Source organism: Melospiza georgiana, chromosome 10 (assembly GCF_028018845.1).
Source record: "Melospiza georgiana isolate bMelGeo1 chromosome 10, bMelGeo1.pri, whole genome shotgun sequence".
Taxonomy (NCBI): Eukaryota; Metazoa; Chordata; class Aves; order Passeriformes; family Passerellidae; genus Melospiza; species Melospiza georgiana.
This window is the reverse complement of record NC_080439.1, coordinates 413,830-427,448: the sequence shown is the minus strand read 5'-3', so window position 1 is coordinate 427,448 and position 13,619 is coordinate 413,830. Positions and strand designations below refer to the sequence as shown.

At 46.5% G+C, this 13,619-nt stretch overlaps 1 long non-coding RNA gene across 1 annotated transcript; it reads right to left on the bottom strand.

Moving 5' to 3' along the window:
• Positions 1-1,294: 1,294 nt before the first annotated feature.
• Positions 1,295-12,905, bottom strand: LOC131087306 (uncharacterized). The gene is made up of 3 exons (XR_009114886.1): positions 11,868-12,905; positions 8,057-8,192; positions 1,295-1,745 (listed from the first exon to the last, which is right to left on the bottom strand). It is a non-coding gene; the product is annotated as an uncharacterized LOC131087306 (long non-coding RNA).
• Positions 12,906-13,619: the final 714 nt, after the last annotated feature.

Sequence of the window (13,619 nt, the reverse complement as noted above, 5' to 3'; positions counted from 1 at the left end):
CCGCGGGCGGGGTGCCGGCGCCGCGGCGGCCCGGGGAGCGGCGCTCAGCGGCCGCGGGCGGGCGGACCCGCTGCGCTGCACCGGCCCCGGAGCTCCCGGAGCGCGGTAGGGCCGCGGCTCCTCTCGCCCAAGATGGGGCTCAACTTGTGCGCTGCACCCTGGGAGCGACGTGGCCACGCCCCTGGCGGGTGACGTCACGGCCCGGCGCAAAGCAGCGCAACGCGGCGCGGGGGTGGCGGGGGAGTGCGGCCTGCGGGGGACAGTTGGGATATGGCGGCGCACGCCGAATTCCCCCCTCCCCCCCGGGGGTTGGTCGCGCCCGGCCGCACGCAGCCCCGGCCGGCGGAGAGTGCGCGGCCCCGCTGGAGTGCCGGCGAACGCGAGAGAGCGCCCTCGTCGGGCGGGGCCGGGCAGCGCTCCCGCTGCCCGGGGCCCTGACCCGCGGCACCGCGGCCTCATTCCGGCTGGAACGGACCGCTGAGACCGAACCGTGCCCTATGCCCACCTTGTCACCCAGCCCAGAGCACTGGGTGCCACGTCCAGCCCTTCCTGGGCCACCTCAGGGATGAGCACTCCAAACCTCCCTGGGCAGTGCCAAAGCCTTACTCCCCTTTCCATGGGGAAATTCCTGCTTGTGCCTACCCTGAGCCTGCCCTGGCCCAGCCTGAGGCCGTTCCCTCTGCTCCTGTCCCTGTTCCCTGGAGCAGAGCCCGACCCCCCCGGCTGTACCCTCCTATCAGGAGCTGTGCAGAGCCACAAGGGCCCCCCTGATCGCCCTTTTCTCCAGGCTGAGCCCCTTGCCAGCTCCCTCAGCCCCTCCTGGTGTTCCAGCCCCTTTCCCAGCTCCGTTCCCCTCCCTGGATGCTCTCCAGCCCCTCCGTGTCCCTCCGGGCTGCGGGCCCCGGGCCTGACCCCAGCGGTCCCTCAGCAGGGCACGGTCCCTCATCAGGGCTCGGTCCCTCAGCAGGGCACGGTCCCTCAGCAGGGCACGGTCCCTCATCAGGGCTCGGTCCCTCAGCAGGGCACGGTCCCTCAGCAGGGTTCGGTCCCCGCCGCTCCGACGGCCGCGCTGCTCCCGCACCGGCCGGGCGCCGCCGTCAGGAGCGCAACAAGGAACGGGCTAGTGTGGTCTAGCAAAGAGAATGGGAGATTAATAAAAGTAAAATAGTCAAAGGATAAGGAACAAGAATGAATAAGGTGAACTGATTCACTAACAAACCAGAAAGGTTTCTGAAAAATCAAGTATGAAAATTGCTACAGCCCACAGCCATGTTAGCCAAGATCCACACAGTAAATCACACAATGGCCTTGCCAGCGTTACACTGATAATATTTTTGCGATGTTGAATTAGTGCTGAACAATATTCCAGTATGTTGGGCACAAATACACTGATATTTTCATTAAGTGTCAAGCATGTACTTATTCCTTTTTTCCTTCAAGAACAACATTGGCCACAGTTAGCTAAAAGGAATTCCCAGGTGCCTTTTGTTTGCGTGTGCGAGCACCGCTCAGCGGCACCCTCCCGGTGTCCGTGTGCTGGCTGTTCAGACCTGGACAGGCCAGATGGAGCAGGCAGGGAAGGGCCGCAGGCTCCTTCTCACCGCTGCCGTGTCACCCGACAGGGGTTTGGGTAATTCTCCTCTGCTCTCTCCGTCACCTTCACCATTACACTCTTCACTAGGAGGATCCCCATACAGGTGTCAGTGAGACACTTAGTGGCTTTCCTTGTGGTTCTCCTGTTCTCACTGTGGGTGATTTTACATATTTTGCCATTTAAAGATCATGCACCAGTCATGTGAAAGTATCTCTCACACAGCCTCTGGACTGAGGGCAGAAATGCCCCCACAAGTGATAGAAGACTAAAAAAGAAGTTATTCTGGAGTGTGATAGTTGTAGATACCCAGTGAAAATGGCACTACAATCTTCTGTTTGTTTCTAGAATTTTAAATGGTCAAAAGGTGGTGCTTCCACTGATGGTGGCTGAAGTCTGTGTGGCACTAGCACACACTAAACCCCTGAATGCTTATGGAGTGCACACTGCCCCATACGTGCTCACACCCAGAAATGAATGCATGGCTGGATAAAGATGTATGTCAATATATGTATTATATATTATTATACATTAATATTAATGTGTATTAATAGGTGTATGTGTACATTTAAGCTTTTGAAAAGCCCTGATATAAACTTTAAAATTACGATGTTTTTCAAAAGAAAGAGATAGGAATATTAAAAAGAGTCAGTTTATTAGTATCCAGAGCGCATGGGTTCAGTTATCTCAGCCTTTAATAACATTAGGTGATTACAGTTAGAGACTAAAATCTAGCCTGAGGATGCCATTGATCTAACAAAAAGGGCATCTAGTCAAGGGTCAGGAGTCCAGGCTGAGACTGTTTGAGGGGAAGTCAGTAGGAAACGTTTAGGGGATTGTTTTTTAGCTTCAGTCTCACCCCTCAGTTGGTATTGATCTGCAGTATGGCTTTGTACAAGTTATTTTTCATTCTTTGATCTTCATTTTTTTCTCTCTCATCTGCCTTATCTGCAGATATAGAGAACTGTTGAGGGCTCCACTTACCATTCTTTTGTGTGTTGAGTACTGAGACCTAAATTTTAGTCAGGCCATGTGATACTGTCTTAGCAATAGTAACATACTGGCACAGTAATGAACAAGTGACAAGCAGTTTATTTTTCCCTAGGGTCTTTTCAAATTTGAGGAGAAATTTAGGAGTTACTAAAAACTGGATATTCTAAGAGAGCACTCTGTTTCTGATGACCCATATCAAATCCTGCATTACCATTATAAATTTTAAAATAAACAGTAGTATAGAAATTCCTTACTGTAAACTGTACATCTTCCTTTTTATGAAACTCGTGGTTCTAGACAGTAAGACATTGACTCAAATTATTCTTGTTTTTAAGACTCCTCTAAAGTAGCCCAAATAGTCTCAATCCCAACTGAGATGCAATTGTAAATTGAATTTCAAGTTCTTTTGAATTTCAAGCTGTAAGACACAAGACCTGGAAGACAAATACCGGGTTACAGACTGCTGGAGGGAAGAAGGGCACAGAAAATGGCAAATCAGTTATTTGAATGTCTAAGTGGGATTTTTGCATTTATAAAGGCCACTAACTATCCAGAGAACCATGAATAGTACTGCAGTATTTAGCTTCAGGCTCCTAAAGTTTCATGTGACAAAGAGCACAGAATTTTCCTCTCCCCTGACTCTAAAACAAATTGCTCTTTTTGTCTTTGTAGTGTTCATAGTCTTCTACATGGGAAATAATAAGCACTAAATCCAACAACCAATGAAAAAAAACCATAGGAATGACAAGTGAGAAAGATGGACACTGTTTCACACATTGAAACACATTGAAAGGGCAAGTAGAAATGAATAGATGTTATGAAATACCATCATCAGTTTTTAGCCTGATCCTGATCCCTTTCAAGTCAGTGGCAAAACCCATCAAATGTCAGTGGCAGGTGTGTCTTTCTTTACTGAGAGATGTTAAAATCTAGAATGCACATTTGCACAGATCAACAGACAGGCCTTTAGCATATTAGGCTCTTCTTCATGATGGGCACCTTTACTTTTTCTGAAGATCTTGTGCTGCACACAGCTGTGGTGTTTGAATAGGAGCAGCTCCTCCAGTCAGAATGATGGGTCAAACACCGCTGTTCTGTAAATTATTCTGTAAATAACTGAGGGGAATGACAGCATTCTGTGGAGACTGCGTTCCACTGGGGGGCCTGAGGTGTTCTCTTGGTGGATGGGTTACTGCCAATACCTCGTGGGCTGAATAAGCCCCTGTATGGATTTCATCTGTGGGATTTGGCTGCTGTTATTTACCACAATTGTTCTCAGCCTTGCTGTCGGCTGTATTTTGAACCATTTGTGGTTCAGAGGCAGAGGGAAGAGAAGTATGGACAAAATCCGAGCTGCAAATCTGGTTTGGGATTGTAGTTTGGGATTGTTCTTGATGCTAAAAAAGAACTGTGGATTTGGAAGTCATCATAAGGCAACCACCATGTTTTGGCACTAATGATGAATTACTGCTGCAAGGCTTTTAGGGAAGGCACAGAGCAGACCTGGGTTTGGGCCACAGTTTTAAAGCCAGGAAATCAATCCTGGCTTTAGGATAAATAAGTTGCATTGGTCTGTCTTTGTCTCAGTTTGAACGTGAAACAGTTTGTAAACTGTTGCTGTTTAGCTAATACACTGGAATGCAGGGAAATTTAAAGACATGCAATGTTTCTTCAATTTGATGTATAAATAGATTACAGCATTTTCAGCATTCCAGTCTTATGATCAAGTGGAATCCAGATCAGGTTTCATTTAACCTAGTAAAGACAGAAATGTGAACGGTTTCAGAGAGCTCATGTGGCGTTCAGCAGCATACTCTCTCATTTATTTCAAACTCATATTAAGTAAAGTGTCAATATTGGAGAAAATCCACATCTCTTTGATAGACTTGGTGTGTCTGAAATATTTCTGTTTGGCATGGTTTTATTTTAATGGACTTTTCAATAATTCATTGCTGGATTTCCTAGAATCTAGGTTGCTCATTTTCTTGAAAACTTCAGCTTTGAACAGTAAGTAATCACTTTGCTTTGTATATAAACTATTCTTCAGACTTTTCACCAGCTTTATCAATTACATCTCAGTGTTAAAAGCATGAATAATGGCAGGGCATTTGTTTTTAATATGTTGTCTAAGCAAAAAAGGGAACATAGACAAACTTCAGAGAGCTTGTCAGATATTTTAAATAAGTACTATGTGGCACAATTTGATCTGTACTCATAAATCCATTTTCAGGACTGAGTTCCTAAAGGACTTATGTAATACTTGTCTACAGAGTAGACATTAAAGCCATTGCAACTCCACAATAATGATGTTTCGATGGCCTATTTAAATGTAGCTCCCAGGGAGTCCTGGTTGTTTGGAGTGGTGGTATCTGTGCTAAGGAGCCACTGCTTGGGTCCGTGGGATGCTCAGGTTCCAGGGGGAATGTGCACCTGCAGCCCTCACATTTCACTTCCAGAAGCGCAATGCCCTCTTTCCCCTTTTCCTGCTAAGCAGGAATTCAAAAGCAGAGATCAGAGCTGGATAAATAAAGGTGTGGGGAAACATGTACATATTTACGTTCTGAGCAATTTTTGACAGCTCTATTGCTGCCACATCATGTAGGACATGAGACAGCAGTCAGCCAAAACTGGTTCCCTGGCCTTTTCTGCATAAACATGCTTCAGAAAACTTACAGTCTGGATTAGCTCTAACTTTGCTACAAAAGCAGAAATGTGGGGTTTGTAGCAGATAGTGGATTGATTGTCTCCACATGGAATCTGTATGCAAAATACATAGCAAAAAATAGTACTTCTGTGGCTAATTCTTGCTTTTCTCATCCAACTGTACAGCTACTATCAACGTCTGTGACTGCATCTACTGAAATAGTCCTGCTGTCAGACACTAAAATGACGTGTTGAATATAAACCTAAATTCTCTTCATGTAAATCTCCGCTTTTCTGCTGTTAATTTTGTTTTAAATCTTATATGAGTAGTTCTGCTGAAATCTACTAAAAATAGAATCATCAGAAACGGAGAGCTTGCTAAGCACAACTAAAAGCATTTGGGGTAGACAAATAACAGTTGTTTATGAGGACCTGCATTTTGTATTGTTATTATTATTTTATAAATGAGCATTTCCATTACAAACATGATTAAAAGGCACAACTTGTCCTTCATTAATGCTGAAGAAGTGATCTCAGTGTGTATCGGGTTTGCAAATTCAAACCATTTTCAGAGGTCAGGTTTTGGAGCCTGAGAAAAAAGGGAAAACAGAACATTTGGGGAAGTGAATGTTCTGACATTTGTCAGAGTAAACTGATGGAAGTGATACAAACTACTGGGTTAAATGAAAAATACCACAATAATTAAATTACACTACTAGGATTCCCAAACTAATTACCTGTTTCATGGCAAGCCCTAACAGATTCTCCATGAGAACTTTGATGAGTGGAATTGTCCTGTAGGTGTTAAATGGTGTGGGAACTCTTTTGTAATGCATTGCAAAGAGGTGATATACTCAGCATCATCCTTCGGAGGATTTTTTTCCTCAGTTGCACTATAAATAATTCCATATGGATAAAAATCAGCTCATAAATTCTGCAAGTTAAGACTAGGAATTTTCTCTTCAGGGGCTTGTATTCTGTTAAGACATCTGAAAGTCATTAAAAGCTCTCAACATGGAATTGTCTCCAAGAAGAGAAGCTGTGGTCTCTGTGGGGACTAGTCAGGACATAGAGACTCCCTCCAAAACAAGGAGAGGGGGATTGTTGGGTGTTTGTCCAACCACAATCACACTTGCTGTTGTTTGCATGGACCTGACAGCACCTGAAGGGAACTCGTTTAGGTCAGGGTGGGGAGGGATCGGCACAAAGTGCTGCACGTACAAACCAGACACAGGAACAGCACACTGGGCTTTGGCTATATCTCAGGGGAAATCTGGTGGTGGTGGTGCCCGAATCAGCAGCACTGACCTGTGCAGTGCCCGGTGTCACCCACACACACCCACCCGTGTCCTGCCAGGGCAGCTGGCCAGCAGGAGCACAGACAGGCAGTGGGGTCAGGATCAGTCTGTGCCTGCGCTGCCTGTGGCACCAGGGGTGCACTGCTCACGCAACATCAAGGCTTCTCCAGCACCCAGCCAAGGGTCAGCAGTTGGGGGACAGTGCCCCGTGCTAAAGGCAGGGTCAGCAGTGAGGTGACAGTGCCCCATGAAATGGGCAGGGTCAGCAGTTGGGTGACAGGGCCCTGTGCCAAGGGCAGGGTCAGCAGTTGGTGACATTGCCCCGTGCCATGGGCAGGGTCAGCAGTTGGGGGACAGGGCCCCGTGTCCAGGGCAGGGTCAGCAGTTGGGTGACAGTGCCCCATGAAATGGGCAGGGTCAGCAGTTGGGGGACAGGGCCCCGTGCCAAGGGCAGGGTCAGCAGTTGGGTGACATTGCCCCGTGCCCAGGGCAGGGTCAGCAGTTGGGGGACAGGGCCCCATGCCCAGGGCAGGGTCAGCAGTTGGGGGACAGGGCCCTGTGCCAAGGGCAGGGTCAGCAGTTGGGTGACATTGCCCCGTGCCATGGTCAGGGTCAGCAGTTGGGTGACAGTGCCCCGTGCCAAGGGCAGGGTCAGCAGTTGGGGGACAGGGCCCCATGCCCAGGGCAGGGTCAGCAGTTGGGGGACAGGGCCCGTGGGTGACAGAGGTGGCACGGCGCTGCCCAGGAGGGCGCACGGTGTGACAGAGCCCACGCTGTGCCGTGGGCTGGGTGCTGTGACGCGTGTGGCCCGTTGCCAGCAGCCCTCCCTGTCAGCACCGATGGAATGCTGGCGTGGCCGAGCCGGTGCAAACCAGGTGGGCACACGGTGAGAGCTGTGTACAGGTTTGCTGAAGGAGAGGATGTGGGCTCTGAGAAAACATCCCTGTCAGAGGTGGAGGCTGGGGGGGACATGTGCCTGCTCTCTCCACCCGGCGGAGCAAGCAGCTCCTGCAGCTGCGCCTGCTCTGTGCTCTGGGGGTGCCTCCTCAGGCACGGGTGGCACTCAGGGGGAGCCTGCCCAGCACAGGGGCTCACGCCAGCCAGGCCTTTGGGACTGCACAGAGCTCAGAACAAGCCAGAGAACTAAAAATTCTGTGGAAGCAGGGTGCTGAAACACAGAACAGTGCAGTTTTATTCTATATAGCCCAATATCACAGTTAACCTGGGCAAATATTTCTGTGTTTATTCATGTGGTAAAAGACTTTTATAATGGTGAGTAAATACCTAGTAGGATAGATTTAGCATGTGGGAAGGCTCACAGTGAGCCTTGTAAGAACCTGAAGGTTGAGTAATACCAATGTACATACAAGCAGCAGAAAGGGGGTGGTTTTTTAAAAGTTAAATTTCTGCATGCAGGCATGATGTTCATATTAGCATACTAGTACATACAGAATTTATTTGAAATTTCTCTTTTTAAGAACACAGACATATTTAAATATCTTTTCCTAGGGCATGATGCATAAGGAAATACCTGTTTTCTTCCAGTGTACTTCGCAGAACCAGGCCTTAAACACCCCATTGTTAAAAGAAATATGCCATCTCTTCTGTACCATGAACTGTTTCTGAAGTGCTGCTTCTGTGAAGGGTACACAGACACATCTCAGCTTCTGTTGAAATGTAATTAACAGGTGGATTTTAAGCAAATTTTGTGGAAGTTCTCTAAGCTTTATAAATAATACCTCCTAGTTTTTTTCAGACAGTAAAACTGAAACCTAAGTTGGAAATTATTCCCCTTTACTCAAAACTTCAGAGCAAGTCAGTGCCCAAATTAAAATAGAAGGTTTCTTGATCTCCTGCCTAGTCCTGTGAACACTGAGCAGTGCCCTGTGTAAACTCTCTTGAGCATATCTTGCAGTGTATAATGCACGTTGCATTACCCTGTTGTTTCTGTATCTGTGTTTTTGCAGATGAATTGGTACCATGTAGGATATGGGGTGAAAAAGTGCTTTTGAGTGTTAAATAACTAAAGGATTTTCAAGCCTGTACTTCATGGTGTTTCTCAGACAAGGGAAACATGGTACTGTTCTGCATGTAGAAGAGGTGATGAACAGCAGAAACTTGGAAAGCTGGAGCTGAAGTTGTGCAAGGAAAAGAGAGATGCTTTCAGTTCCCTCCCACATTTTCTGTTTATGTCTTTCCCTATCAGAATTGCTTTCTCACTCCTGTGGCAGCAGGCACGTGCTGGGCTCAGAGCAAGCCCTGGGAGGATGGTCAGCGGTGCCACAGGGGCTCCGGAGCTCTGGTCAGAGCTCTCCAGCACAGCCCCTGCAGGGCTGCGAGCCAGAGCCACACTCGGGCAGGGGTCTGACACCGCAGGGCCACTGAGGGCACACCAACTGAAATCAGTTTAGGTACAACTGCGTACGTCTGGCATTTTGCTCCCAAAGACAAGCTGGGGGATGTGAAATAGAGCCAGTGACAGGAACCTGACAGGGACCTGCATTCTGCACAAAGAACCCCAAGTCACAAGTCCATATGGCTTTTCCCTGTGGAATATGGACTGTGGATTGCTTCCTCCTATGACTCATTGACAGTTGCACACAGGTAGGATCCCTGTAACCCTGATTTCACTTTGTAAATCATTAGACTTAACACTTTTTAGACTCCTCTTGCTGAAATACTAAAATGAACCCCACAGCCTGGTAATGCCTGCTGGCCCTTGTTCCACGCGGGCACGCTCTGCTGCAGGGGTCACTGGCACAGGCCCTCTCAGCTGTAAGAGAAAAAGCTTTCTCACAGGCTGCTTCTGGCAGGATCATGACTGCAGGACAATCCCTCTTTTTCAACGTCATGTTTGCAGGGAGTAGCACACGGTACATTAAGACATTTGGAGACCTGCAAATCCAAAGCTGTACAGCAGTGACGTTCTGGTCAATAAGCAATCTCACTAGGCAGAATGCTGGTTCTCACTAACAAAAGGGTTTAATGATGAAAGTGATCAGAATCTGATCCATAGCAATGTCACTGCAGGCATTAACGCTTGGTTGGACTCAGGGTTCTTCAGGAGCACGGTGAGGGAACAGAAAGGCAGAATGTGAGAAGAACTACATGGTGAAAGAATGCACTGTGAGGGCTCTTTCCTGCAGCTGCTGAAGCCTTCTTTTCTCTCATAACAGTCATTCTTAAAAAAAAAAACAAACTGAGAGAAGGGAAGATTTATTGCTTAGTCCTTTGATGCCATGGTCTGTTGAAGCATGGAGAATGGCCATAAGAACTGGGTTTAGTGTTCTTTTGTGGTAAGTTACAAATGGCATCAAGAATGAGGAAATGTGTCTAATCCTTGCATGGACATCAATTGATTCAATGGTATCGAGTGAGTTTCTTCATCTCATTGCATCACAGTTACTCCATTTCTGAAATCAGGTCGATGACTATCAAGCATTGTTCATTGTTTGAGATCTGCAGTTATAAAATAGGAGCAGCATGGGCAGAGCCAGGATGCCCCGCGTGCAGCTGTGGGGTCCTGCCCTGTGCTGCCCAGATGGGTCATCCAATAGCCCACAGCAGTTGCCAAGTAACCACTGGAGATTATGAAAAATCTAATAGTCAGAATTAAAAACTATGGAAAGATCCAAGCTCACCACAAGACCTCTCCCAAGGCTTCCTTATAATTCCGTGTTTGGGCAACATTTTAAATTCATCACTGACATTATTTTTATGTTGCTAATTCCCAGAGCCCTATTCAAGTTTTATGCATCAAAAAGGATAATTGTGTTATCCAAGTAGGTCTTCAGAAATTGACTTCTATCTTTGATACCCAATAGCTACAGTCACCTGTAGGTGTTTGGGTTTGCCATCAATATAAAAATCTATTTATGTATTCAGCACTTATCTAGATACTGAGTAGTTTACAGTGAGAAAAGGTGTTCAATATAGAGTCTGATCCTTTAGATATTGCCCAAGGAATAGCATTTAAAGTTATGCTTGACCTATGCCAATCCTGAGCAATTCCCACCCTTATGGAAATCTCTGTATGATATGACATTTGTTTTCTGTAATCCAGGATGTGCCTTTGTAACCATAACTTTTCTTTGCACACATATGTATGCCTCTAAAACTGTCTGGTTCTGTCTGACAACATAAGAAATTTTCAGAATTATATTCATTTTGGGGACATGCACTTATATCTTGGAAAAGACTAAATTTATAAGCCTTGAGGGTGTAAGGTATAGCTTTCATCCTAAATTTAATTTAACTTTAAATCCTGTTGATAAATTCTCTGTACTGATTTCAAAGTCATAGGGCATGTTAGCTGGATGGCTAAAATTTCTAGAGAAAGGGGGTTTTGTATTTATAAGGATTACAGTAATATTCAGAGTGACCTTAGTAAGGGTTATAAAAATAATTAAAAGAGTTGAGTTTAAGAATTAATACATGACCACACAGAATAACAAGTGAGGAGAAGGAAAATGCAATTCCTCTGTTATGCTGTCCTCTCCCTGATGGTGTGGCAGGGTTGGACACCAGACTGGATCCATCACTTTAAAGAGAATGCCTCCCTCACCTCCCCAGGTGAGCAGACACCAGATCTCACAGTCCCTCATAAACGCAGTCTGGTTTCCCAAGGGAACATTTATGGTTTTGGCAGTACATGCTGCGAGCCTGGCTGTTCGTGCTGTGGGAAAACAGTGTGCTTGCTCTCGTGTGCATTCTCACCTGGAGGCTGCCCGTGCCTGTTTGTTCCCTCAGTTTGCTCTCTGTCCCTTCCTGCAGAGCAGTGAGTGCAGTGTGGGGGCACTGCCATGGGGATAAGATCACACTTGTTCTGTTCTCTGACCTGGAGGAATGCAAACTTGCTGACCTCATGTATCTGCTGACGTTGGCAGATGCTCTTACTCACAATACCTTGTAATTCAGCATTATGCTTACTCCTCACCCTGCTCCGTGCTGTGCTCCTGGGAGATGCTACTGCTCCATGCAGCACAAAGCAAACTCCTCAGGCAGGCTGACTGAGGGCAGAGATGGCCCAGGGAGGCCCAGAGTCCTCATTCCCTGGGCAGGCCATGAGAAGGGACCTGACTACTGTGTTAGTTTGTGCAGACAATGCCCCAGAGGCTACAGTGAGATGGGCAACGGAGTCTCTAAGCCCACCACCTGAGCCCAGGTGAGCTGTGGGGAAATCCTCTGGCACACTGAGACACCAGATACCTGCCTCCATAGCTGCCTCCCTGCAGGCGTGGGAGCCCAATTCCCTTTGGAACATTCATTACTGGTGTGACTTCCCCATGGAAGTCTGCTGTCGGCAACCCTCACAAGTGTGCAAAGTGCATCTGCTGTCTTACCTGAAACTGTCTTCTCCATGCTCTGCTGCAGCTCAGGTTGGCCCCAGAGGCAAATCTGTGACAATCCAGTTGAGCATGGTTCCATGTGAAGGTGCCATAGCGCTCTGTTCCATGGGGGCAGAGAAGGGGTTTCTGAACAGGATCCACCTCTGAGCAACGCCTGGAAGGAGCAGACTGTCCCACACCAACTGCAGTCACTGCTGAGGAAGTGAGAAGTTGGCACTGACCTCTCATCATACATGCTCCTTTTCTCCCATAAAATGGGGGGCTGGAGCACCACACTTCTGTGTCATTAGGGAATATGTCTATGCTGGGCTATGCATTATTTGGCTTTACTTTGATTTCAGAAGCTGTAGCAATATGGGTCATGATTTACATATCTGGTAGGTTGTAGTAGCCAGAAGAAGCAAACAACTGCTCTTGTATTTGACATCTTAAGCGCTTTTTAGCAGTGTTACTATCAAGACAAACCAACATTACTTTGAAAGCTACTGGGGAAATTCACAAATGATAATATAGTCAGAGACAATTATAAACATGTAAAACAAACAAAGATGGTGTTTTCTAAACATGACTCTAAGGGCTGACCACTGGCTCTCCATCATATGCACTCCAAAGGGTCCATGGATCTGTTATAAAGAGTAAATTCGTATATATAGCAAAAATTTTAAAATAGGTCACAGTTACATGCAAAACTAACACTTCTCCTTTAAGGACGACTGGCTGAGAGCCATATCTCCCCAGGGGCAGTTGCAGCCCCAGTGAGGATAGCTGTGGGAGCAGAGGGACCTGAAGTCAGGTCCAATTCTTGTTTGCTTATTCTAGCAAAAAACCTTCTTAGAACAGTAAGAAAAAGCTCTTTATTCTTGCAAAACTTGTGGCATTATCCGCTGTAACCTTCCTGAGGGTGGGGAGTCACTGCCACAACCTTTGCAGAGCTTCCCTCTGAGGAGTCATCACAAACCCTCGCACTTCTCAATGCAGAACCAAGTTACACCAACACCCTCGCTTCAAAATGCAAAGGGCTATTGCTGCAGGAATAAATCCTCTTTCTTGGAAAGAGAGGCATAGAATGGAGCAGGGAAATTGAAAGATTTTGTCTTGTTCCTGCTGCAAACACTTGAAATGCATAAGACTGAATTATCTAGGGAGCATGTCAAGGGCCTGACAAAACCTGGCAGTTTTAATTAATGGCCTCTGTTCAGCCGTCAGAATCCAGTGGCTCTGCTGACAAGACAGAGTGATGACAGATCAACCTCCACTGACATCCTGTGTAGATGCCTTTAAAGTAGTAAAACATACATTTAGATATTTATACTTAGGCATGTACACAAAACTTGAAGTCTTTCACAGGTGCTCAGATTTGTATCTCAATTACAGATTCCCTTCAGTGAGGCATGCAATTTAAATCCCCAAACCAAGTCAAACATGACACAAAAATGATTCATTATGGAACAATAACACATTGTTATTGTTATTGTGGATAACAAGAAGAGGGGAGTTTCACCACTGCAAATACAAAATTCACAGTTGTAAGACCTGGAGTGAGCTTGGAGCTTTTTTAATTGCCAGAGGAACCATGGATTTTGGAATCACTACAATGATTTAACATGGCTTTGGGTGCTATTATTTTGTTTTGCAGTGACAGAGACTTCTGCAGGAGAAAAATGTGGAATCCCAGTCTAAAATCTCCCATTGCATAGGTAATGCCTTTAACCTGATATGGAGCCAGGCCTGGCCACGTGCTCAGGC